Source organism: Ambystoma mexicanum, chromosome 11 (genome assembly GCF_040938575.1).
Source record: "Ambystoma mexicanum isolate Mex_15411 chromosome 11, UKY_AmexF1_1, whole genome shotgun sequence".
Taxonomy (NCBI): domain Eukaryota; kingdom Metazoa; phylum Chordata; class Amphibia; order Caudata; family Ambystomatidae; genus Ambystoma; species Ambystoma mexicanum.
Window position 1 is genome coordinate 234,650,758 of NC_090934.1, and position 23,410 is coordinate 234,674,167.

Sequence of the window (23,410 nt, forward strand, 5' to 3'; positions counted from 1 at the left end):
ACTGGTGAACTTCAAGATGATATTCGATTTTCAGGGACTTAATCAAATTTTTGTTTCATGATTTTTTTTCTTCCTAAGCTGTAACTCAGCAAAAGAGATGGGTAGTTTCTTCATAATCTTTAGTTACCCATTTTTGATACACTTGGATCTTTGGATTCTAGAATCACTAACCTTCTCCCTAAATTTCAGCTTCTCCATATCACCTATCCTACTGATTTTGTAGACACATGGCAATATAATAGTGTTGTAATAAAATCCCCCTATTGAGGGATTCCTTTCCCCACTAATTCGGTGCGACTCTAGGGTCAAATTTTCTAACAACAAAGTATTACATTTCTTAATAATTTTCTTATTCCATACAATCCTTCTATTATTTGACATCTTTGCGCCCATGGACATAGGATTAATGTGCGTACCCAAACCTAGAAGCGATAAGGAAAAGCACAGGGGGATGTGATCGCCCAACTCTACCTCCGAGTGTCAATTTTCCACAAGCCTGTTTCCAGCTATTGGATACATAAACAAAGTCAATTCTGGAACTTACTTCCTCTTTTCCAGGTATATTTGGGTAAATTCCAATCCGAGGCATGAGTCATCCCAGGTCCCAATGTTCAAGGAATGTATCCCACCTTCTACCTCTCTTGAGGTTAGTATGAAGCATTTTAGGGATCACCCCTCTTTCATTTAACATAGCACCCTCAGCACAGGCCGAATTAAAATCACCTCCTATAATAATACGATTACCATACCCCTTCTCAAACCAACCCCCTAGGATCCCTCCAAGAGAATCCTCCACTGTATCTATGGTCACCTTTAGTGGATTCCAATATATATTCAACAGGAGGATAGGATCTACACTGTTCTCTGACGATAAGACAATGCCTAGAAGCCAATCACTCTTATAAATCACAGAGCCATGAAACCCCAAATTACGATCCACAGCGATAATCAGACCACCACATGGCCGCCCGGTAAGCCCCCTGGATGCTTTTGAGGAGAAGGTATAAAAACCTTCTATATACATATCAGACAACCTCATAGTTTCCTGAAAAAAATATATACGGGGCAGGTATAATTTTCCCCTTTAGTCAAAAAAGTGTTTAGATGCGGAGGATCTCAAGAGTTCCAGGAAATGAAGTCAATGCTAACATAGTTAGGAACACCCATTGCCTTGTCTAAGGGTCTCTAAAGTTTTAAGCACTGGTTGCAACCATGACCAATCCTTACCACTGTTAAGAAAACTGGAAATTAGAGCCAACCCTGGATCTACATTTTCTACTTTTTTATTACCCAAATGGGTGATTTGTTCTATTTGGGAGTTAATTGGTTCCTTATATTGAAGGAAATTGTCGGCCTCTTTATCATCCGCTAATGTAATTAGATCATAGCCCAAAGAATTAGATTTTTTTCTTGGGCACGTACCATATCTGCAACCATCACAGAATGAAAACAACTTACCATTCGATGGTTGTTATAATCAGGTAATACTATAGCTTCTATATAATCTGTTATAGCCCGCAATAAAGGAATTTTTTTAAACACATTTAAAAGATGTGTTCTATTTAAATTTGCCTGGGGGACAATTTTATTATTATTAATCCAACCCAAAATCATACCTGTATGGATCTTAGGAAGTGTCTGGGCCAAAGTCGATTGGATCTTTGTATTATCTACAGAAGATTTCACTAATGCATTTCCATGAGAATCCTGAATTTTGGAAGTCTGTGTATCTAAGGGACTTACTGTAATGCTCACCTGATTCCCACGGAGGCGCCGATCTGTTCTGGACTGCTATGACCTCTTCTAAGGTGATGCGCAGGACTCGGAAGACGGACTGGACCGGACGCCCAAACCTCGCCTGTCTGGCCCGTAGAAGAATCCTTCTGTAGATGGAAAAGGGGATTAACTGTCTGCTGGATAATGTGTCGGATTCCCCCCCTTCCCCCTCTCACACTCCTCGAACCCCCTCTGCGATTCCCCGTAGAGTCTCACCTTAGAGTCTGAAAGGGCGAGCTCTCCATCCTGGTCCGATGCAGGGGCACGTTGATTTCCAGTTACTTCACTGGATCTCGGGTTTGGTGAGTATTCAACTCCGCTTGACTTTTCCGATATGAGGCCGTAAGTAATCAGTTGCAAAAGTTCAAGCCTTAATTGTCCGTTGTCCTTTTCTCTATTTCAGATGTAGGAAGAAGAATCCGCGTAGAGGAATGGATTCGCCGAAGGTAACTCTGGTGAGTCTTTTTGATGGATGGTTCCCTTAGTGATCTTGCTTTCACCCACTAATGCGTGTGTCTTTTTCCCCTTAGGGGCCGGGGTACGGAAGTGCCAAAGAAGCGGCGCAGACCCGAGGTGAAGAAAGATTTTCCCAACAATAATCAGGTAAGTCTTAAGGTGGAAGAATCAGGCCTTCCTCGATCTGCGCTCACCTTTGTTTTGTCTCTTTTTCTCCTTAGGCGCTGAAAGGCGACGGATGTTGCCAATGGTGGCTGAAGAGCCCGAGGGCGCCTCGTGAAGGTGAGTGGAACGCGGCGCTACAGCGAGCGATGCAATGCGCTTCTAAAAATGTCTTTTCTCAGGATCGTCGGAGTGATGGTTCCGGACTCCGGATGGAGATGGGTAAAGTTCAATTATTCACCTTTCTCTCCTTTCCTTCCTTTTCAGGTGTTCCAGGTTGCAGGCGGGCGTGGCTGGAGCCAGGATGCAGGAGCAGACACGCTGAGCGTCCAGCTGCTAGATGCAGAACAACGCGAAGCGTGAGCTGCTGTCTGGGCGTGGTTTAAATAGCCCCCAAAGTAGTTCCAGGTAAGTATTCTTCCTCAGCCACGCCCGAGTGGTAAAATAGTCCCATAGGTAAAATAGTCCCTTTCAGACCTCAAGGAGGTCTGGTTCCGGCAGCATGGTCTGCATCAGGTAAGTCCATCCAAGCACTCCCAAAATGAGCCTGGCGCCTATGGTGCCAGGACTGATGCCTTCTATGAGCCTGGCGCCAAAGGACAATGTCCAAAGAGCCCCTATAAGGGGTTGCTGGGTCCCTCCCTGGGGACATGTCTGCTTTCGGGGACGCTGGCCCTGAACTGGCTTCCCAGGAGTAGGCATCATGACACTTACCCCCACATTATTAAAAGTAGAACCACTCCCACACTCGACCACATCAATCGGTCCATTGGAGGAGGGAATATAGGAATATGGTGTCGTGGCATTACTTGGGCAATGGGGGTAGGAATAGATTGTTGCGTTCCTATTGATGTTCTAGCATGTTTGGTGCTAATTATTTTGTCATCTTAGTTTGCTTAGTTTGTGGGCGCTCTTGCCTAATTCTCAATAAATTGCTCTCTTCTATATTAGGGTTGGTGTTATTTTCCCCCCTCATTGAAGGTCCTCTATTACTAACTTCCCCCTGCACCTGGCCTTCTTCCCTTTTTAAGCCCTTAGCTACCCCACGATCATCAATCTCTTCTTGAATAGAAATATTCCTAATTGCTTTAAGATTGGAGTTTCTGCCTTTGATTGTAGTATTGGGCATATTTTTAGTTTTTTTGAGCATCCTAACTTGTCTTTTTGTTTTTTAACGTCTATACACAGGGGATTGAGATGCCTCATTGATGTCATGGTTAGAGCTATTAACAGGACATACTTCATTGGGCTCCGTTGTTCTACCCGTTTCCAATACCGGATCTGCGAATTTGTTCTCCATATGTTTTATCTTTTGTTTACATTTTTGCCCCTTTTTAGGTTTGTTAAATAGTTATAGCATCTTCACTACTAATATTCAAACATTCCCCCTCCTTGGACATTCCCCTCTCATTCTCCTGAGCACTAAGATTTTCTATATCCTTTTCTTGATTATGTTCCCCTGTTCCTTTTGCAATAACATCCAATAGAACAGAAGGACTATCTGGATAACTCAAATCCTTTCCATGGTTATTTTGTAATTTTTTTTACTTCCTTGTGTAGGGAATTCTTGGTCCACTATCCTCTATCTGATGAGGTAGGGCAATCCCCTGAAAGCATAATTTCCAACAGAGTGGTGATTTTAGCATCCATAGTTGCCAACCTCCTATCTTGGTCCTCTCTGTATTTCTCATATAGCTTCTGTTATTTAGTGTTATGATCCTTATCAGTCTTACCCTTCACAAAACCCTCCAAAAATGCCAAAACTGTAATTAATTGATTGAAGGCGGCTTGTTGGCCCACCATGGTACCACCGAGCATCTCTTGGGACTCACCCAGGGTTTTCAAAGCCAAATTTAAACTAATGTGTAGGTTAGATAGGAGTGGTAGCAGAGAATCTCCTCTATCCTCCCTATCCCAACATGACTTCATGTTGATCCTTACCTACAGTAGGCCTATCCGATGTTGTAGGATCTGGTTCAGTGGCACTGTCTACTATTTTAGATCGATTTTGCCCTTCCTTATTAGGTTGGGTAGATGCTATCTTCTTATGTATGCAAATCGTGGATGTCCCTAATAATTGTCTAGTATAGGTTTCTTATTTACCCCCTTGTTGTTTTCCCAACATAATAGTATCTCTATATTCTAATGGTGGACCACTTAAAGCCCCCTCAGATAGACTTCTCCCATCCTTACCCTTAGTTTGAACTCTCCCTGACGGCATTTCTAAATCAATAATTTCTTTAAGCAAATCACCAGTGGCATCTGCCATAAGCAAAAAGAATCGTCTAAATCGGCCTCCTCAATCGATTGATTAAGCTTATGATTTAAGCAAACGGGATTTCCTTTGGATTGTTCTCCCCATTGGTATCCTTAGACATTATTGGGCTAGTGGCGTCTTGTAATTTATCATGTGCACTTTCTCCAAAAATGAACACTGCTGGCGAAATAGGAGTACAATGATTAGTAGCAAACTGGTAATGACACTTATTATTACCTGTCATATTCAATCTAGATTGATCTAAGCCAAGGGTTTTCCTAGCTTTCATTTTTTCACTAAAGATCATTTTCTGAAGAGGGGTGGATGCATGAAAACAAACTACCCTTTTAAGACCACATAAACTTTGTTGGAGACATTCTTTGTCTGTAAGATCTTGTCTACAGTCCAACATTTCCCTATGAGTCCCAGGAGCATCTGTGTCTAGTATAACTTGATTCCCCCCGTAAGTACTCGTGTCTCTCCTCCACTGACTGCCACTGAAGTATTAGTGGCAACCCTATTTTCCATACAATCCATATTAGTAGGGACCTCACTATTGATCGGCAAGCTTGATTGCACCTCTATTACTTTATACTCTTCACTTTCCACAGTTTCAAACCCGCTTCTAAGTGCAGGCATATTCAAATATATTAATTGTACACAAACACTCTTTACTAATAAAAGAATTTTAAAAAGAGAGAGGAGAGTACAACTCACAGCCTCTAATTAGAAATCAGCGGAGTAAAACTTTAAACTTTCCAGAAAATAAAACGCAACCTAATAAAACAATGGTGAATATTAAAAAGATACCCGACTGTAAAAATTGGAAATAAGATGCAAAATAAAAGCTGAGAGGGAAAGCAATTTAGTTAAAATATATATCACATTCAACACATTTCAGAATCACTATAGCCTAAATTTAAAGTATTCTTATTAAGTATTCACTGCCTTGGTAACGCCCGATGGCTTGAGGAGCCGCCTTAGTCCGTCTCTCCTCCCCAGTGCCCAACAAAATAAAGCTGTCAACTGGCTCTAGTATCCTCCTTAGGAGTTAAATAATCATAAATCCTCCCGAAAAACAGCCCTCCAACACAAACTTAAAAAAGCTAGACGAGATGGACAATGACCGGACTCACTAGAGGTTCCTGCCCAATAGCTGAGAGCCCTGGTAGGAAGGCTAATAAACCCTACTACAGCCAATTTTAGTAGAAAACATTTGCCGGGTGCTGATATTACCCACAAAGACTCCTTTGTTGGCGGGAGCCTACCAGAGCCGAACAGCAGCCAAACAGTACAGTTATTGCTGCGCCCTTGTCCCCTCTGCGGGCTTAACGCTGCAAGGGCAGCTGGTCCTCCAATAAATGGTGAGTGGATGTCACGTGATCAGTCACGTGGCCTGGACGAGGTCCGCCTCCTCCAGGAAGCACAGGCACCACAGCAAGAGCTCTCGAGCGCTCGCAGTGCTGTGACAGAGTAGATAAAAAGGGGATGTTCCTTTCAGCAAAGCGATCTTTCCAAATGCAGCAAAATCACCCTATACTACCCTTTCATGTAGCACTCCAAAAAAGAGTAATGGCAAACTGGGAGTTTCTGGAATCTAGCCCTACAGTTAATGGCAACCTCACCAAAAAATACAGGCCATCTAGTAGCGACCCTAGCTACCTGTCATAACATCCGAAGGTTTAGTGGTTCAAGCAGCTATGACCAACTATCACTCCAGAGAGGGATGATAAACGTATTGATTCATGGGCAGAGTTTTTTTGGCTGGAAGCATGGCAATAAAGTCCGACTCCACATGTGCACTGGCAAAATTCACATTCACCCAGTGGAACTGTAGAGCTATGGTGGCGGATCACATCCCCGAAGAGGAGGAAAGAGACAGCTTCATGAACCTGATAAGAGATGGAAAAGAAGCCATGTGGGAGTTTCTCCAATAAGGTCTGGGCTCTGCTGACATTATCAGCAGAGCCATGGCGGCAAGCACCGTTATACGCAGGTTTGTGTGGCTGAGGCAGTCAGGATTTGCACCAGACGTACAATCTACACTCCTCAACCTGCCCTATGACGGCTCTCATTTATTTGGTAATCAGGCTGATGAAAGCCTTGAAAAGCTGCAGACCACAAAAGCGGCAGCCAAGTCCCTAGGTGCCGCCATCAGGCAGCCACAGCCATTACACCCCAGCGGATCATCGTGGAGGGGCAAGTCCTTTTGATTCTATTCCTCAGTTGGAAGAGTGAGGACAAGCCCGTTGACTAGGACAAAGAAGATTTCCTCATGGTGAACGAATGAGGTGCAAAGCCCGCCCAAGCAGCAGCGTCTTTACAATCAGCCTCTCCTTCAGCTGCCTCCAAACTTCTGAGGTCTTGATGCACGACACCCTGGTGGAAGGCAGACTGTCGGAGCATCTGAAAGAATGGCACGGTATTACTTGGGATGCATGGGCACTGTAAACAGTAGCCCAAGGTTACTGCCTCCCCTTTATACAAAAACCTCTGGATCATCCACCGGGAAGCCATTCACTAAATGTTGCAGATCCATTCCTGTTGCAGGACATTTTTATCCTGCTAGAGAAAGGTGCTATAGAACCAGTACCTGTAATGGAGAGGAACAGAGGATGGTACTCTTCCCTATTTCCTAATCCCCAAAAAGGACCGAGGATTGAGACCCATCTTGGACTTGAGATACTTGAACAAGTTCCTCAGGAAGGACAAGTTCAAGATGGTCACACTTTCTCAGATCCTTCAGGCCCTCCAGCTCCAGGATTGGATGGTGTCCTTGGACCTGCAGCATGCTTACTTTAATGTGCCTATCCATCACAAGCAGAGAGTACCTGAGGTTCGCTGTTGGCGTTTCTCATTATCCGTTTTGAGTCCTGCCGTTCGGGCTGACCTCCGCCTGAGGGTTTTCACCAAGCTGATGGTGGTAGTGGCACCGAGTCTCGGGAGGTGTGGGGGGATTCACGTCTACTCCTGCCTGGACGATTGGCTGATCAGGGCACGTTCACCCTAACCGGCCCAGGAACATCTCAGCATAACCTGCCACTGTCTCAATGGACTTGGCTTCTCCCTCAATTACAAGTCTTCCCACATGATACCATCTCAGACTCCAGTTCATTGGAGCGGTCCTGGATGCATCCAGGTTGCTTGGCCTCATGGCATCCTGCATTTTTCTGGTGCCGGAGGCCCGCCTAGAATGAGATCCCTTCAATGGGCTCTCAGGACACAGTTGTCCCAATTCTCAGGCAGGAGGTCAGACCTTCTTCGGGTTCCAGGCAGAGTAGCACAGAGATCTCCTGTGGTGGGCCTGCAAGGACAACATCCTGAAGGGAGAACCTTTTTGGCAGCCATGGCCGGAGATTACCATATTTGCAGACTCCTCACTCAAGGGGAGGGGGGCCCACACCAGTGACCTGACGGTCAGTGGTCGTTGTCTCCATCGGAGTCCAAACTACATATCAACCTTTTGGTGCTAACAGCAATCAGACTAGCGTTGAAGGCCTTCCTGCCCTCTGTAGGGGAAATAATGTCCTGATAATGACAGACCGCACAGTGGCCATGTACTACCTCAACAAAAGGTGTAGGGTCACTACCACTGTACAGAGAGGCAATGCAGCTCTGGTTCTGGGCAATTCAAGAAGGAATAGACCTGTCTGCAGTTCACTTAGCTAGCGAGGAGAACACAGCGGTGGACACGCTGAGCAGCCAGAGCACAGTCTCCCACGAGTGGGAACTAGCCCAGGAACTCCTTCAAGAGATCTTCACTCTTTGGGTAACCCCTCGAGTGGATATGTTGACAACCAGTGTCAACCGAAAGTGCAAACTGTACTGCTCCAGGGAATTTCACCCAAGAGGAGCTCTAGGAGACGCATTTGTAGTGGACAGGGAGTTTGCACTCCTGTACGCGTTTCCTCCAGGCCCCATCATTCCTCACGTAATCAGGAGGTTGAGAACGTTTGGGAAACCCATGATCCGAATTGCTCCGGATTAGGCCTGGAGGACGTGGTACCCGGACCTTCTGGACACGTGTATCTGCCCTCCATCAATATGTCTTCCACAAATAGAGGACCTTCTCTCGCGAGAGGAGGGTCTGGTTCTCCATCCAGAGGTCAAGACACTCAACCTTCACGCATGGTTTCTGAGCGGTTGAGATGCAAGGATTGGGACCTCCCTGATGACCTAATGGAGATTTTGCTTTCGGCCAGAAAGCCAGCAACAAATTCCTTATGCCGCTGCTGGTGGAACAAGTTCTACAGGTGGTGCAGGGAAAAGGATGTGGACCCTTTTCAATGTGATACGGCTACAGTGTTAACTTTTTTGCTGATTTTAGCTAACCTGGGGCTCCAGATTGGAACAATTGAGGGTTATCTTGCAGCGCTTTCCATATACAAGCGGACCTTGGAGGAGGCATCATATTTCAAAGTACACTTACTCAGTTTCTTAAAGGACTCACAAATGTGTTTCCTCCTACACCTGTCCAAGTCCCACCTTGGCACCATAATTTGTTCTTAAAGTTTTTGACGTGTGCTCCTTTTGAGCCACTGCATTCCTGCTCATTAAGGTTGCTAACGTTAAAAACTATTGTGGTAGTTGCGATTACATCAGCCCGCAGGGTGTGAGTTGCAGGCCTTATCCTGTAAACTTCTGTTTACCACTTTTTACAAGGATACTTTTGTCCTTAAAGTCAAACCCTCTTTTCTACCTAAAATTGTATCGGATTATCATTTAGCACAGACGATTGTGCATACTGCCTTTGATCCACCACCTCATCCTGGCAAGGAAAAGGAAAGGTTTATATCCTTGATCCAAGGAGAGCTCTAAGCTTTTATGTTATAAGTATGGCAGTTACGTCAACACAACTTTTCATTGGATATACAGTACACAAACTAGGTCTGTCAGTTACCAAACTACCTAGATGGATAATGCTGGCTATTTCAGAGGCCTGTTTAAGGGCTCATTCCACTAGGGGCATGGCAACTTCCTCTGCCCTTCAGCAGGGATTTCCGATAAAGCATATCTGCGAGGGAGCTACATGGTCTACCATCCACACGTCTACGAAACATTGTTTAGACACTTCTAACAATGAGGAAAGATTTGGGAACGCAGTTCTATACTCGATTCTTGACAAACAACACTGAAATTCTTACACCCTCCTCTAAAAGTACTTAATACTACTTTGGGAGTCTGTCCTAAAATGAGGAATATGTGGGATGACACAGTTCATTTGAAGAACAAGTTACTTACCCCTGGTAACTTTCTTTCGACTGGATGTTCCTCCCACCTATTCCTCATCTACACTCCCAACCTACCCCACTGTAGAATTTCCAAGCATTAGACTTTGCGTTCTTTTAAAGTCTGATAAATCAAAGGCACTTAATGTCGTAAATTCTGCATATGGGTGGCGTAAAAACAGAACTGAAGCCAACGGGCGCTGTGCGTGTTAGATATACTCGAGGATGACTTCCACCAAGATGGAAGCTCTCGAGGGACATCAGGTCGCATGGGTCGACACACAGCACCCTCTGCCGAGAAGAAACATGTTTCCTAAGCAGCTGAAGCTGGAAATGAAGATATCTTTTTTTTTTTTTTTTTTTTTTTTTTATTTGAACCTTCAGACTTGATTGGCTCAGTGCTCACACTGTGGCATCAGACCTTTGTTACAACATAAAGAGTTTTGTTAGTTTCCTCACTAAACATACAGTTCAGTATTTTCAATGACACTTCAGCATCTTGTCTAAAAGGAAACAAGGAAGACAACCAGTTTTCGATCAATGATCATAAAAAGCCTCCAGCTCTAAAGAGTCTATAAAATCTACCACAGCACAGCTTAATTTCACTGAACTGCCAGCCATTGCATATGACCACCAGTCCCGAGATTCAAAGTTCACTGGACTGAAGCTTCCCAAGTGCAGAGTTCGTTTTTGTATGATCGGAGTACATTTTGTAAGTAAATGTTCCAAAGATTCAATTTCTTTCAGGCAGAAGCGACACTTATTGTCATTTACGTCTTTTAAATGACGAAGCCACATCATCGCCTTGGTTTTTATTGAATTTAAGCGAATACGTAGAAATTGCTCACGATGATGTCGGGAGGGACAATTTGTTAGGTAGCAACATGGTACTCCTAACTTATGTGCTCCTAACCCGGAGTCTAAAGTCGTTGGCATCCTTAGACGTTCGTCATTATTTTGAATCCAACATGAAAGTTCAAATTTTTTTTTCACGGCTTGTGGTCTCGTTACCAAAGCTTCTACTGTTAAATCGGCTTGTTTTAGGATCTGTTCCATACATAATTTCCACTCTTCCAGGAGAATTGAATTTCCCGTACCTGGTCTGGAGGAGAAAACTTGATAAGCTGGTGGAATTGGCGTTGAGATCATTTTCCGCAGAGCCATCAAGGATTTCTACATGACACATGCATGAAGAGAATTCAAAGAAAGTTCATATCTTAACTGCTTCATTGAGATATACGCCGGTATCCTCAGAACTCGCTGCCAAAAAATGCCTTCTAATTTATTCCAAAAGGTGATGTCAATGTTCCATCCCGCTTCAGACCCAAAAGTTATTGCTGGAACTACTTTTTGGGTATAAAATGTCAGTACGGGGGTTAAGGTAAATTTTCCGTATGTTTTATACAACAACTGAGCTTGAATACTGAACTGAATCATTCGATTTGTCATGTCATTTTTCCAATGCTGTTCACACAATGAATTGTTAAATGAGATTCCCAGATATCTTATTGAGTCTACCACTTCCAGATGTTTATCATCAATTTTCCATCTAAATTGATTTTTATTTTTGGTATTTGTCCTACCAATGATGATTATTTTGTTTTTTTCAGTGTTTAATACCAAATCATTTTAATTTAGATAGTCATGTAGATTTGTTATTTGCCTTTGTAAACCTATCGGGGTCTTATCTAAGAGAACCACGTCATCAGCGTAAATGATGTATCCGATTTCTGTATTATTTAAGATAGGCGGAAAACATCTTAAACTTTTACGATGTGCTGGAATATCAGCAATAAACAGTTTAAATAACTCGGCAGCCAATGGGCAGCCTTGTTTCACGCCCATTTTTGTAGATATCTGATTAGATAAGGTGCCTTGGATATTCAACCTTATGCTGATGACGGTATTTGAGTATAACGCTCTTATAGGTCCAATTAAGTTACTGGGACATTTCCAATTTTCGCCACAATTTTGATCGATTGATGCTATCAAAAGCCCCCGTAGATCAATGAAAGCTACATACAATCGTGATTTAGTTCTTAAACTTTCAACTTTCAAAATAGTCATTAATAGGAGATTCACCTCGACACCAACTCCTTTGGTAAAACCTGTTTGCCGTATGTCCGGAATTTGTTTCATAACAGACCATTGTACCAGCTTCTGGCGTAAAAATGAAGCAAATATTTTCCCAATAGTATCTGACAGGGCAATCGGGCGATAATTAGTTGGATCTGCCCGATTTCCCTTTTTATAGATGGGAACTATTATTGCTTCACGCCAAGACACCGGAATCGTCATTGTTTCTGATAATCGTAGGAACAATGATTCCATGAACATTGCCCATTCATCTTCATCTTTTTTCAACATTACGTTAGTTATTAGATCTGGACCAGCAGCATGTGAATTTTTTAGGGTCCGTATTATTGCTTCAGCTGAGATTTGCATGTCCCATGATGACAAATTATGTTCAGCAGATCTTGTTTCTTCATGCTGTGAATTTCTGAAGATTTTAGTAAAATGAAGTTCCCATTGTGACGCATCGTTCCCATTTGACAAATCAGAGTGATGTTTTGAGTTTCCTGTGTTCAGGCTTGCCCAGATTTCTCGAATGTTTCTGGACTAACTGTTTCATTAATAGCTCTCCTTTGTCTTGCTCAATAATCATTTTTTGGGATTTTAGCCAATTCCGATACAATTGTCGAAGTTTTTTTATTGCAATTTTGATGGATGCTATTGCAAAACGTGATTTTTTCAATTTCCTCCCGTCACGTCGCATGGCCTTTTTTGCTAGCGTCAATAATGTTGATGACAAATGTTTGTGTTTGTCCCATAACCAGTTTAGAGGCTCTTACAGTGACGAAATCCGAAAGCAAGGGAACATAATCAACCGACATTGATTTGTCATAGAGAAGCTTCTGATTTAGTTTTTGTATTTTGGAACCATTTATCCTAAGGCGATTTCCGCCAGCATTCACAGAAAGTGGTATATTATGAATTCTTGTTTCATTTGTCCATTCCACTGGACAGGCCAACCGCAACAAGTTATGGTCACTATTTGACATAGGAGATATTAACAGTGACAAATCCTATTCAAATAGATTTTGGGAGACCCAGAAAAAGTCAATGATCGATTGTGCATTATGATCCGACCACGTTTGCTTTGGCGGTTGATCACCTGGCACGTGACCATTTACCATTTTACAGTTGCGATTTCCTAATACATGGCTCCAACAGTGCGCTCGACTACTTACTTCATTTTTTGGTGATAGTTTAAACACATGATTAACTTGGTCGTATTTGAACCACGTACAATTTAAATCTCCAGCGCAAATTATTGAGACGTTCTTATAATTCAATATTGCTTTGACAATAAGATGTTTTATTGAATCCAGAAACGATTTTGTGCTGATTTTTTTCGGGTTCCAGTATCCATTTAGTATAAGCAGGTGCTTCCTTATATTCATATTTTTGTTATTTGTTTGAAGTAAGGCTCCTTGCACATATGGATTAGGACTAAGAGTCGATAAGCCGCCACCACGTGTTTATTCTAATCATCATCAACAGTCCAGAGGAAGGACGCCTCTTTGTGGTTTTAATAGCAGGGTTTAAGAGAATCACAAAGCCATCTCTTGCTGGTGGATCGCTTAACCATGTCTCTTGCAGGCAGATGGCAAAAACCTTTTTTATCTCGACATCAAATCGGTTGAACAAATGAGTAAATCCTCTCGTATTCCAGGACAGAAATTCCCGAATACTTTCATTTTCAATTGCTGGTGGCTAGTGCCAAGCATTTTTGTTCTTTTGTGTTTTGTATTTGATGGTCTTCTTTGTGCATGATCTTTGGAAGCCTGGAATTTGCATTTCTCGACGTAAATTAGCATATCTTTGTTCTAAATTTTTATGAGAGGTACTCTTCAAACTGGTCGTAGAAGTCTCTGAACCAGAACTAATTGGTTCAACCGATATATCAAATCCAAACATCAACAGTTCGTCAGAGGCATTCAGGATAGTGTTACGAACAGAAGCTGAGGAAATGTGCAAGAGCACTTGGTCACAACACCGCTCAGTTGCGTACTCCACAATTTTTATATCATCGGATGTGATTGTTCGAAGTGATGGAATGCAAGAAAATAATTTCATCACATTATTGCGGTTTAAATTCAAATCATCATCCTCTTGATGGAGATTTTGCAGTCTCAATTTATAGTTTGAGGTTTTGTTGTCTGATTTCAAAGATGTGGAAGCACGAGAGAGGTAATGAATTTGTTTATTGTTTTGAGTTCTTGGTTGTTTGGGGTTCAAGAGTGATGGTGTGTTTTTCGAACTTTTCTCAGTCACCGTTGATCTGTATTCAGAGCTCCTATCTTTTTGCAACTCAGATGTTAGAATTTGTGGTGGTAGAACATGTGGGGTTTCAGGAGCCATGCATGGATTTAAAGTTTGTCGATCACTTAATGTGTCATCCGAGTATGTAGACAGATCACAAATGTTGATCGAGGATCTTGAAGAGTGACTTCTGATACTTTCCGGTCCTGAGTCCACTCTTTGACGCTTGCTAGAGGGAGCTACAAAGCGCACAGGGTCCTTATTAGAATTCACTAGATCATGTATAGTATTAGGAACACTTGATTTAGATGTCTCGGAGCGATTGAACAAGCCCAGCCTAGCATCTCCGGGTACATTTCAAATAAAATTTTGATTTCCGAGGCTGTGCCTCCTTGTTAGTGACAGGCCTCCTTTTTTCTTTCACCGATTTGCGCTGGTTTTGGCCATTTAGTGTGCAGTCGCCCTTTTTTGTTGTAATCTCGATTGACTTGGCTGATCCTTGGAAAATTCCAAAAGACATCGAGGGCATCAGGGAGACTGCACTTTTAATTTTTTCTTCCATTTGTTGGCTCTTTTTTTGTGCTAAAGCGGGAACAGTACAGCAATTATCAAGATTTATGTTATTTATATATTATTATATCGACTCAGTTCCAGTCTTATCTGCTGAACATGTATGTAGATTGTTTGATTCTGAATTGGAATTATTTGTTGTTGACAAGTTCCCAAATTCGGTCGTCACAGGAACTTGTAAAGATTGCAATTGATTCAATCGTGATCCACTCTTTCTTGGTGAGTTCTTTGAAGTTCTCATGTGAGTTCTTTATTTGGTTGTACATGTACTCGTATCTTGCTCAACTTCATCATGTAGATAGCAATTTTCTTGTAAGAGTGGACCAGTAATATAGCATTTCCCCATCTGAGCAACATTGTGTTTCTCTCGAGATATTTTTGATGCTTCTACTTCAAGGTTATGGACGTTGCAAGATGATTTCGCTTGAGAACTTTGATTTACTCGTCCTAATGAAAAACAGCTCGATCGTTGCGTTGCATCAGCTTCATCAAATCGGAACCGTGAGTGCCTAGAAATACTTTGTGGTGATATCTGTGTAGTTGTTTTTGCATTGACCACTCGTGTAGGTTTTTGAAACCGATCTTTCATGTTTAAATGTAGAAAGGTTTTTTTAGTCATGCTAATCACTGACGAGGAGCCAGCTAAGATTGTGTCATCATTATCAACCGAATGAGTGATCATTTCTGGTGCTACTGTGCATTTTGTTACTTCATTTATATCCTCGTCTTGAGAAGCTTCCATTAGTTCTGCATCCGTTAATTCGTGGGCAGTAAAAAAAAATATACTATTTCAGATTGAATTGGAAGTGGTGAATCTATTCCTAGAGCACTCCGGTCGAATAAAGGTATGTTGAGCAGAGTCAATAGTGGTTTTTGTAGTGGAGTGACAAAGGAAACGGCCACTACCTCCGTAGCTTCAGAGGTAGTTGTCACTTCAACTTCACCGACATTCTCTGGTTCACTATTGGATCTACTAAGATCTCCAGAATTATTTGGATATTTTTGCACAACATCAAAAACTACAGGAGCAACAAAAGAGTTATCGGCGACGTGTAAATCAGCCAATACTTGTGCCGGAAGTCTATTTAAAGTTTCCATTTCATCAGACGGGGCAAAAAGGCTAGTTGACATAGTTTCATGTCTGTCCCCAACTTCAGCCCCAGCTTCTACAGTAGATAAATGTACAGACGCCTTAGGTAAATATTCCAAATCTTTAGTGTTTGTCAAAGGGGTTGTACAGTCTACTGATAGAACAGTGTGCTCAATGTGTTCGAATTGTAGACAAGGATCCACTAATTGCTTAGATGCACTTTTTCTTGATTTTGAGCTTACCTTGGATGTCTCTAGGCCAGAGTCTGCTTTTAAAGCTGTCCATGGATTCTGCATCCGCCGTTGTTGTATGGTCTTTCGTCTTGTTTGTGGCACTACCTGGCCCCCTGATCCCGATTGTGCGGTCATGCTGTTTGTGATACTGCACCACTCGGCGCACAAACTGCAGTTGGAAGTGACCAGAGGCCGAGATCTAAGCTTGACAGCAGATCCAGTGAGTGCCAAGACAGGACCAGGACCCAGCGCCAAACAGCAGCAAAACAGTTCTTGCCGCCGAAGAATGCGCCGCACTTTACTCCGCGGCCGGCTTAACGCCGCAAGGGTGGAAGCCTCTGTGTAATGAAGGCCCCTCAAAATCACGTGATCAGGACACGTGACGGGTAAAGCCCCGCCTCCTCCAGGAAGCGCGGCAGGACAATGATGCCGGCAGGAGCGCAATAAGATGCTAGCAATGCCGGGTAAGCCGGGTAAGAAATCACAGCCTTCTCTTCAATACAGGTACTCTCTCCAGCACAACGCACAGAGCGGGCGGCAGCCTCTGTGTAATGAAGGCCCCTCAAAATCACGTGATCAGGACACGTGACAGGTAAAGCCCCGCCTCCTCCATGAAGCGCGGCAGGACAATGATGCCGGCAGGAGCGCAATAGATGCTCGCAATGCCGGGTAAGAAATAACAGCCTTCTCTTCAATACAGGTACTCTCTCCAGCACAACGCACAGAGCGGGCGGCAGCCTCTGTGTAATGAAGATATCATAAAATGAGGAATATGTGGGAGGTACATCCAGTCAAAAGAACGTTACCAGTGTTAAGTAACTTGTCCTTCAGATGGCTATTCCTCCCACGGATTCCTAATCGCCCTTCCAGCCTACTCCTAAGACTATGGTTTATTCATTTGTATTCTTAGTTTCAACTAAGCAGAAGAGGAGTTCGGCGGGGGGGGGGAGACCCCACCAAGGCAATTGCTGCGGTGCACGCTATTTATACTGTCGGATGTCCAGAGGCAGGAATGGTAACCATTGAGGGACACCGACTCGATGCCACAAGTACCTTCTGCTGTCGAATAAAATGTAGACTTCAAAGCAGGAAAAGAATACATCTAAGATGAGGAGTCCGTGGGAGGAACCTCCATCAGAAAGAAAATTACCAGGGGTCAGTCATTTTTTCTTCCCACAGTTAGAAAGTGGAGCCTGGTCATAGCTTTGACTGGGTGTGGGGAGATGCCCCAAAAGTCACTTGAGCCACTGCATTCTGAGTGATTTGTAGCCGGCAGATTGGTTTGCCAATCCCAGATAAAGGGGCTACCATATTCCAGTTGTGCCCAATCATTAGTGAGGTTGGGGGGAGGCTGGGAGCCCACCCTCTCCCCTTACCACATCACCCGAATCTCATCAGCATTGAGCTTCAGCTTTGACAGGCCATCCAGAGCATGGTTGTGGGTATCTAGTGTTTGCATCGAAAAGGTTTCCAGCAAAACCTTTTTCATTGAAACCTATCCATCGAAAATATATGCATTGAATAAGCATATGTGATGGGTAAAGGGTTCATTTTCGTCGAGGTGGGTTTTTAAGGGTGTTTAAGGGGTTGGGGTGGAGAGGCCCAAAAAATATATTAAATGCATTTGAGGCAAATATTTTCGATGGTTAGGTTTTCGATGCAGAAACTGTCAAGTGTCTGGCTGTTAGATCAAATCGGAGAACAGGGTTATGTAGGCATTGAATTTAGCTGGTGCCAGTCTTTAGGCAGGCGGTGGCCAGGGCTTGTAAATGGCAGGTTGAGAGGGTGGTGTATCAGGCAGTGGTGTTAGGCAGTGCCCTGGAGAAGGTTGCGACAGCTTAGGAGGCGTTGATATTTCGATGGCAGGCAGGCAGGTTGGCTCCTGGAGGTGTAATGTTTCAGGAAGGTGGTGCCGTGGTTAAAGTGTCTAGTTGAGACCTTGTTTAGATGGTCTGGAGGCTGAGCTGGAAGGTGGGGGTTGGGTGAGGCATAGCTGGGCTCAGGAGGCGGAGGCGTGGCCCTGTAGGCGTTGGCTAGAGTGAGGAGGCTGTGGCTGGGTCCTGGAGGCAGTCGCAGTGTTTTGGCCCGCAGTCAGTCGTGCCTGCACATGCAGAAATCTGATGCTATAGGGAAGGAATGCCCTGCTGGCAAGAGTTGTTTTCTAAGGTGTCACACCCCTGCACGCGGCGCTAACTTGGGGAACCGTTTCAGACTGCCCACCCCCTACTGAGGAAGAGTTGGGGGACATGGATTTAGAGTAAGTTTGTGTTGTGTAAAGGGCTGTGGTGGGTAAGGGTTGAACTTTTCGAGTTTAATAGGTAACCAGAAACTTGGTGTCGGGTTACTTGTTGCGATGTGCAGTATTAAGGTGAACATAAGGTGAACACCGCAATATCGAGCCCAGTTACCTGTGCAGTGCACACTGAGTACGTCGGCAGGGCTGTGTATGGCTCCATACAGGAGAGGGCATGTTTCAGGTGCAATGGCAGAGCTTCTGTGTCCCCGTCTTCAGTTCAGGAATAGCACAGGGGGCTGGCTGTAGTTCAGGATAGACGTGCAGTAATGAGGTCGGAGGGCAACACAGCTTGTTGGTGCCCAACGGTGGTAGCAGTTCGTTCTGTAGGACCTGTCGAAGGAGCTCTGCTCGGCTGCAATCGTCCTTCTGCTCTCCCTGCCCTGCTGTTCATTGAACGCGGGAGACGAGCAGCAGCCCTCGACACTGGCATCGTGCCCAGCCACCAGGCGTGACCTTCCGCTCTGCTTCTGGTAGGGGCAGCTGGCATTGAAGAGGTGGCCGCCAGGGACCCTCCATTTGTACTCCCACTACATCTCCTATTTATACCCTGGGCACGTTGAAGCCTCTGTAAATAAAACACGTTCACTGATGTCCTACAGCTGGCGGGGGTTTATTATAATCGTCATTCTAACTGCCTTTGGTGGATAGCCGCCACCTTTGGGCAATGTATACTGCAACATCTTATTTTGCGGGCTTATTGTTGTACGATTTAAATTGACCTAATACGTGTTTCATAGCATACCTCTCTGCGAATTGATCGATTTTCAGCGTGCCATTGCGCAAGTCATGATTAACGTCACCGCGGTTGCCACTCATGTGAACGCTCGGTGTTGGGGGCGGAGGGGGTTTGGCGAGGGCCATGGGCGGGCTGACTGCTGCCAAATGCGCCTGCGGAGGATCTCGTGTGTGCCAGCTTGTGCTACTCAACTCTTGTTTGGGGTCCGATGAACCCTTTGATACTAGTTTCATAAAACTGCAAAAACGAGTGCCGGGAGGAGGGGGGCGAGGGGGAAAGGTTCTGTTTTGGTAAATCTTGGATTTGGCCAATTTTCATTATTGATTCCAGTTTAGCGAGGATAAACGAGCGTCAACGTAATAGAGCAGTAACTGTCAGAGAGCGAGGGCAGGTTACATCTTCTGTGCATTATGCATCATGTAGCTGTGCATGTTGTAATTCTCATCACCCATGTACCTGTACTGTACAACTTTGTCATCGCTTAATCCTGAATTCTAGTTAATTTTTGTTTTTAGATCAAGGTTTGAGATTTGTACTTTGTTTTTGTGACCTGGAAACTGAAAAATAGTTAAATAGAAAGGAAGCTTAACTTTATGCTGAATGTACTGAAAAGAGCATGTCTTCCTGTGAGCCCCCCACCCCTCCTATCCCCACCGTCCCTCCTCAACCTTGCATCTCCCACTTAAGTTTCACGCACCTGGCTCCCTCCCATACACAACCATTTTACCTTATGTTGTGCTTTGTTTAAAATCTGCCCTTAAACGTTACTCCTGTTCATTGACTGTGGCCCCGGTGCGTTATGATACTCCCCTCCCATACTCTGTTAGAGCGAATTCTCAGAAATGTGTTCAATCCCTTCTACCTTGGAGCTGCCCAGCTCTTTTTGCTGCACTTCAGGACTGTTTATCTCATTTAATTTTAATGTGATTTGTTGTGCTTCTTTTAACTGTGGAGTCTTGACAAACTCCATAGGCATCATCTTTTTATTGTGTCACGCAGCACCTTCAATGTAGTGACACAGGGAAGTCCCTTAGATTTCCCAAAGGTTTAAATACCTTCTCTTGGTGAAACTGTTTCCAAGAGCAGTGAAGTGAAATTGGGTTACTTCTAGGAAATCTCGCCTCTACCAACAGAACGGAGAAGCCTTGCTCCGAGTGCTTGATACTAAAAACTCAGAAGCTATATGGCATTTACTTAATAGTTCCACTTTGACCCAACAATCATCACTTGAAATAAATGCCGTCTCGGAGCAGGTCTGGTGCGATCACTTTACAGAACTCATTCTAGTAAAGATGAGATTGCAGATCAAGACATTTACTCCATGCAACTAGAATTGCCGTTGGAATTTGATTTAGATGACATGAAGATCTATATATCCAAACTAAGCCTCTTGAGAGCCCCGGGCCCTGATGGCCTTTCTAACAAAGATCTTAAGGCCCACCCTGAGCATTGGGCCCAAATCCTTTCTCATCTTTCAAGAGGTGATGGACACCCAACAAATTCCAGGAAGCTGACGCAAATCAATAATGGTGCCCATTTTTTAAAAAGGCAATCTTCAGCTCCCTACTAGCTACAGACCAATAGCGTTGCTTGACGTCCCGGGTAAACTTTTCTCAAGATTAATCCTGAGAAACCTAAATTACTGGATCAATCATAGCAGTTTGATCCACATCAGACCGGTTTCATACCTGGGATGGGCACTTCTCTCAATCTTATTACTATAATGGCGATTCAACAACAAATCACGAGAACCAAACAGCCCATGTTCATGGGCTGTTTGGTTCTGGCTTATGTAGACTTTAAGTCGGCATTTGACTATATAAGTAGAGTCCTCATGCTTCATAAATTATCGGTGGCTGGATGTCCGACAACCTTTCTCACTCTAATTACTCAGCTGCATACAGGTACATCTGTTCGTGTCAGACACACAACGGAAGGCAGATTTTCAGCTCCAATATCAACCTTTCGTGGTCTGAAGCAGGGATGTTTACTGGCACACAAACTTTTCAATTTCTTTTTATTGCCGATATGGGGGAACTTATTTTCATCCATACAATCTGAGTCCCCCACGACTTGGTGAGTCACCAATAGCCTGGCTTTTCTATGCAGATGATTTGGTTCTCATTTCAAAAACTCCCATAGGTCTGCAAAAACTCTTGAATGCGCTTGAGAAATATGCCACCTCAAATATCGTAGAAATCCATGTTGAAAAGACTTTGTTGTCATTCAAAGATTCGTACAAAGCCTCATAACTTCAAATGGTGGCTTAATGGAATCAATCTCGAAGTTGTTCAACAATATAAATACTCAGGCATCAACGTTAATAACAAATTTGCTGATCAACCAGACTTGCAAGACCCAGAATCAAAAATGCGAATGGCCACATCTCAAGCATTGATAATCCAGGGCAAATTTGGGAAATGTTCATACTCCTCTTTTATCACCTTCTATGTGCAAAAAGCTACAGCAATTGTCTTATACGGGGCACAAACCAAGTCTCCCATGACAGAACATTTCTGGATAAAAATAGGGTACATTTTGGAAAAGAGTTCTGGGTCTCCCAAAAAGTCAACCGATGCCTGTATTGAGATTTGAGTTGGGTTTACCGTCCCTGCTCGCAATGTATTCTTGGAGAATTCTATATCTGTATAGAAAGCTTTGTATGGTCTCTAATTCTGGATTACTTGTAGATAAAATATCGATGTACATGCTTACTTCTCAACCTAACTTTCCACAAAAATGTAAAACTTGTGTTAATAATGTAATGGATGCAGCAGAAATACAAGTAGAACTATTGACCACAAATACTTCCAAAGCCAGGTATAACCTGTGGCAATCAGATTAGATACGCACAATAGATCAGTGCATGCAGTATAGTGTCTTCAAAGACAACCCATTCAAGGAGAAGAAGCTCTGTATTACTGAGCCATATTTCCTGAAATTTCCTAGCCCTGGATTCAAACAAATATTCTTACGCTATCGACTGAATCTATGTAAGACCAAACAAATTCAGCCTCGACGAAATCAAATAAATTAGTCCGAGAACTACTCACTCCTGCTGCAACCAAGACCACAGAGACCTTGCAGCATCTACTGACCGAATGTGTAGCTTTGTCAAATAGATTAATTGTGCTGTTCAGACCTTATTTTGAACATTATAGAATATTAACTCCACAGGATCTCTGGAGCAAGCTATATCATACAAATGTGGTAATAATTCAAGTAGCAATAGCAAAATTCATTATCCGTCTTGAACATTAGACATTACTAGCATGATGTCCAGAAATAATCTGAAAATTGTAGTAATGTAATTTGCTGTTTTAATGCTCTTTTATTTTTTTTAAATGAATACCAATTAGACTTCATGTACCTAATCTTTTTTTTTAATGTAACTTTACTTATCTTCCAAATATCTTAATCTTATTTTGTTTCATGTCAAGGAATCATCTGTTAATCCTATTATGAGGTCAAAAGTAACTTTCTCTTTTTATATCTATTCGTCCCCAATTTTTGCTACTGTATTAATGTAACAGGAACAAACTGTTTTATTGAAAAGTTGATTATCGACTAGAACAATACATTTTAAAAAATGGACTTTACTTACATTTTGTAACTTTCTAGACCCAGCACACACTATCTTACAATAGGGTGCTGGAGGGGTTACTTAGTATCTCCTTTGTCTAGTTTCTCATGTAACACTTTTGTGAGCCTTTCTACAATTAATGGCTGGTGAAAATGGTTTACTTTTTACTACCATTATGTGTTTTCATCGCGGGCTGAGTTTTTAGCTGCAGTAAGACACCCATGGGTGCCCATTTTGTCAAAATGGCCCTGGTCTTTTTTTGCCATTTCTTGTTGGAAAGATCCTTCTTGAGATTTACTCTGCGTGCCAAACCAGGTTTGGTCCCTTTGTTTGTTTTCTTTGGCGGGATTCACAAATGAATCCAGCCACTGGCTCCAGTATGTTTGGGAGGGGGGAGGAAGTGAGGGAGGTGCCCGAAACTCCCTGTGCTTAATCCCCTTGGTTACAGAAATGCACCCAAAGGTGATTGGCCGGCTGGCTGTCCGGCAAGGACAGCCAACCTACTTTGTGATTGACAGCGAGGCTGGAATTAATGGGAGAAACCTGCATAAAAGGCGAGGCTTTTTGGCTTGGAAAGCAGTCGACCACTGGACGAAGGAATCCAAAGAAGAACTTTGAAGCGACGCCTGCTGCAACTCCTGGACCGTTGGTTTGCCCGGTGAAGCCCTGTTGCTGTGCTGAAGCGCTGCATCCGCCT

The 23,410-nt window shown here is 43.4% G+C and overlaps 1 protein-coding gene across 3 annotated transcripts in view; it reads left to right on the forward strand.

The window, feature by feature from the left end:
- PHACTR4 (phosphatase and actin regulator 4) overlaps nt 1-23,410 on the forward strand; it is an 858,314-nt gene that overhangs the window by 298,618 nt on the left and 536,286 nt on the right. Inside the window, exon 1 of one of the 3 annotated variants that reach the window (XM_069622941.1) lies at nt 18,193-18,355. The exons of the other annotated variants lie outside the window; for them this stretch is intronic. The gene's annotated coding sequence lies outside the window, so the exon portion shown is untranslated. Of the gene's footprint in view, nt 1-18,192; nt 18,356-23,410 lie in introns of those variants that run through there. 3 annotated transcript variants of the gene reach the window in all.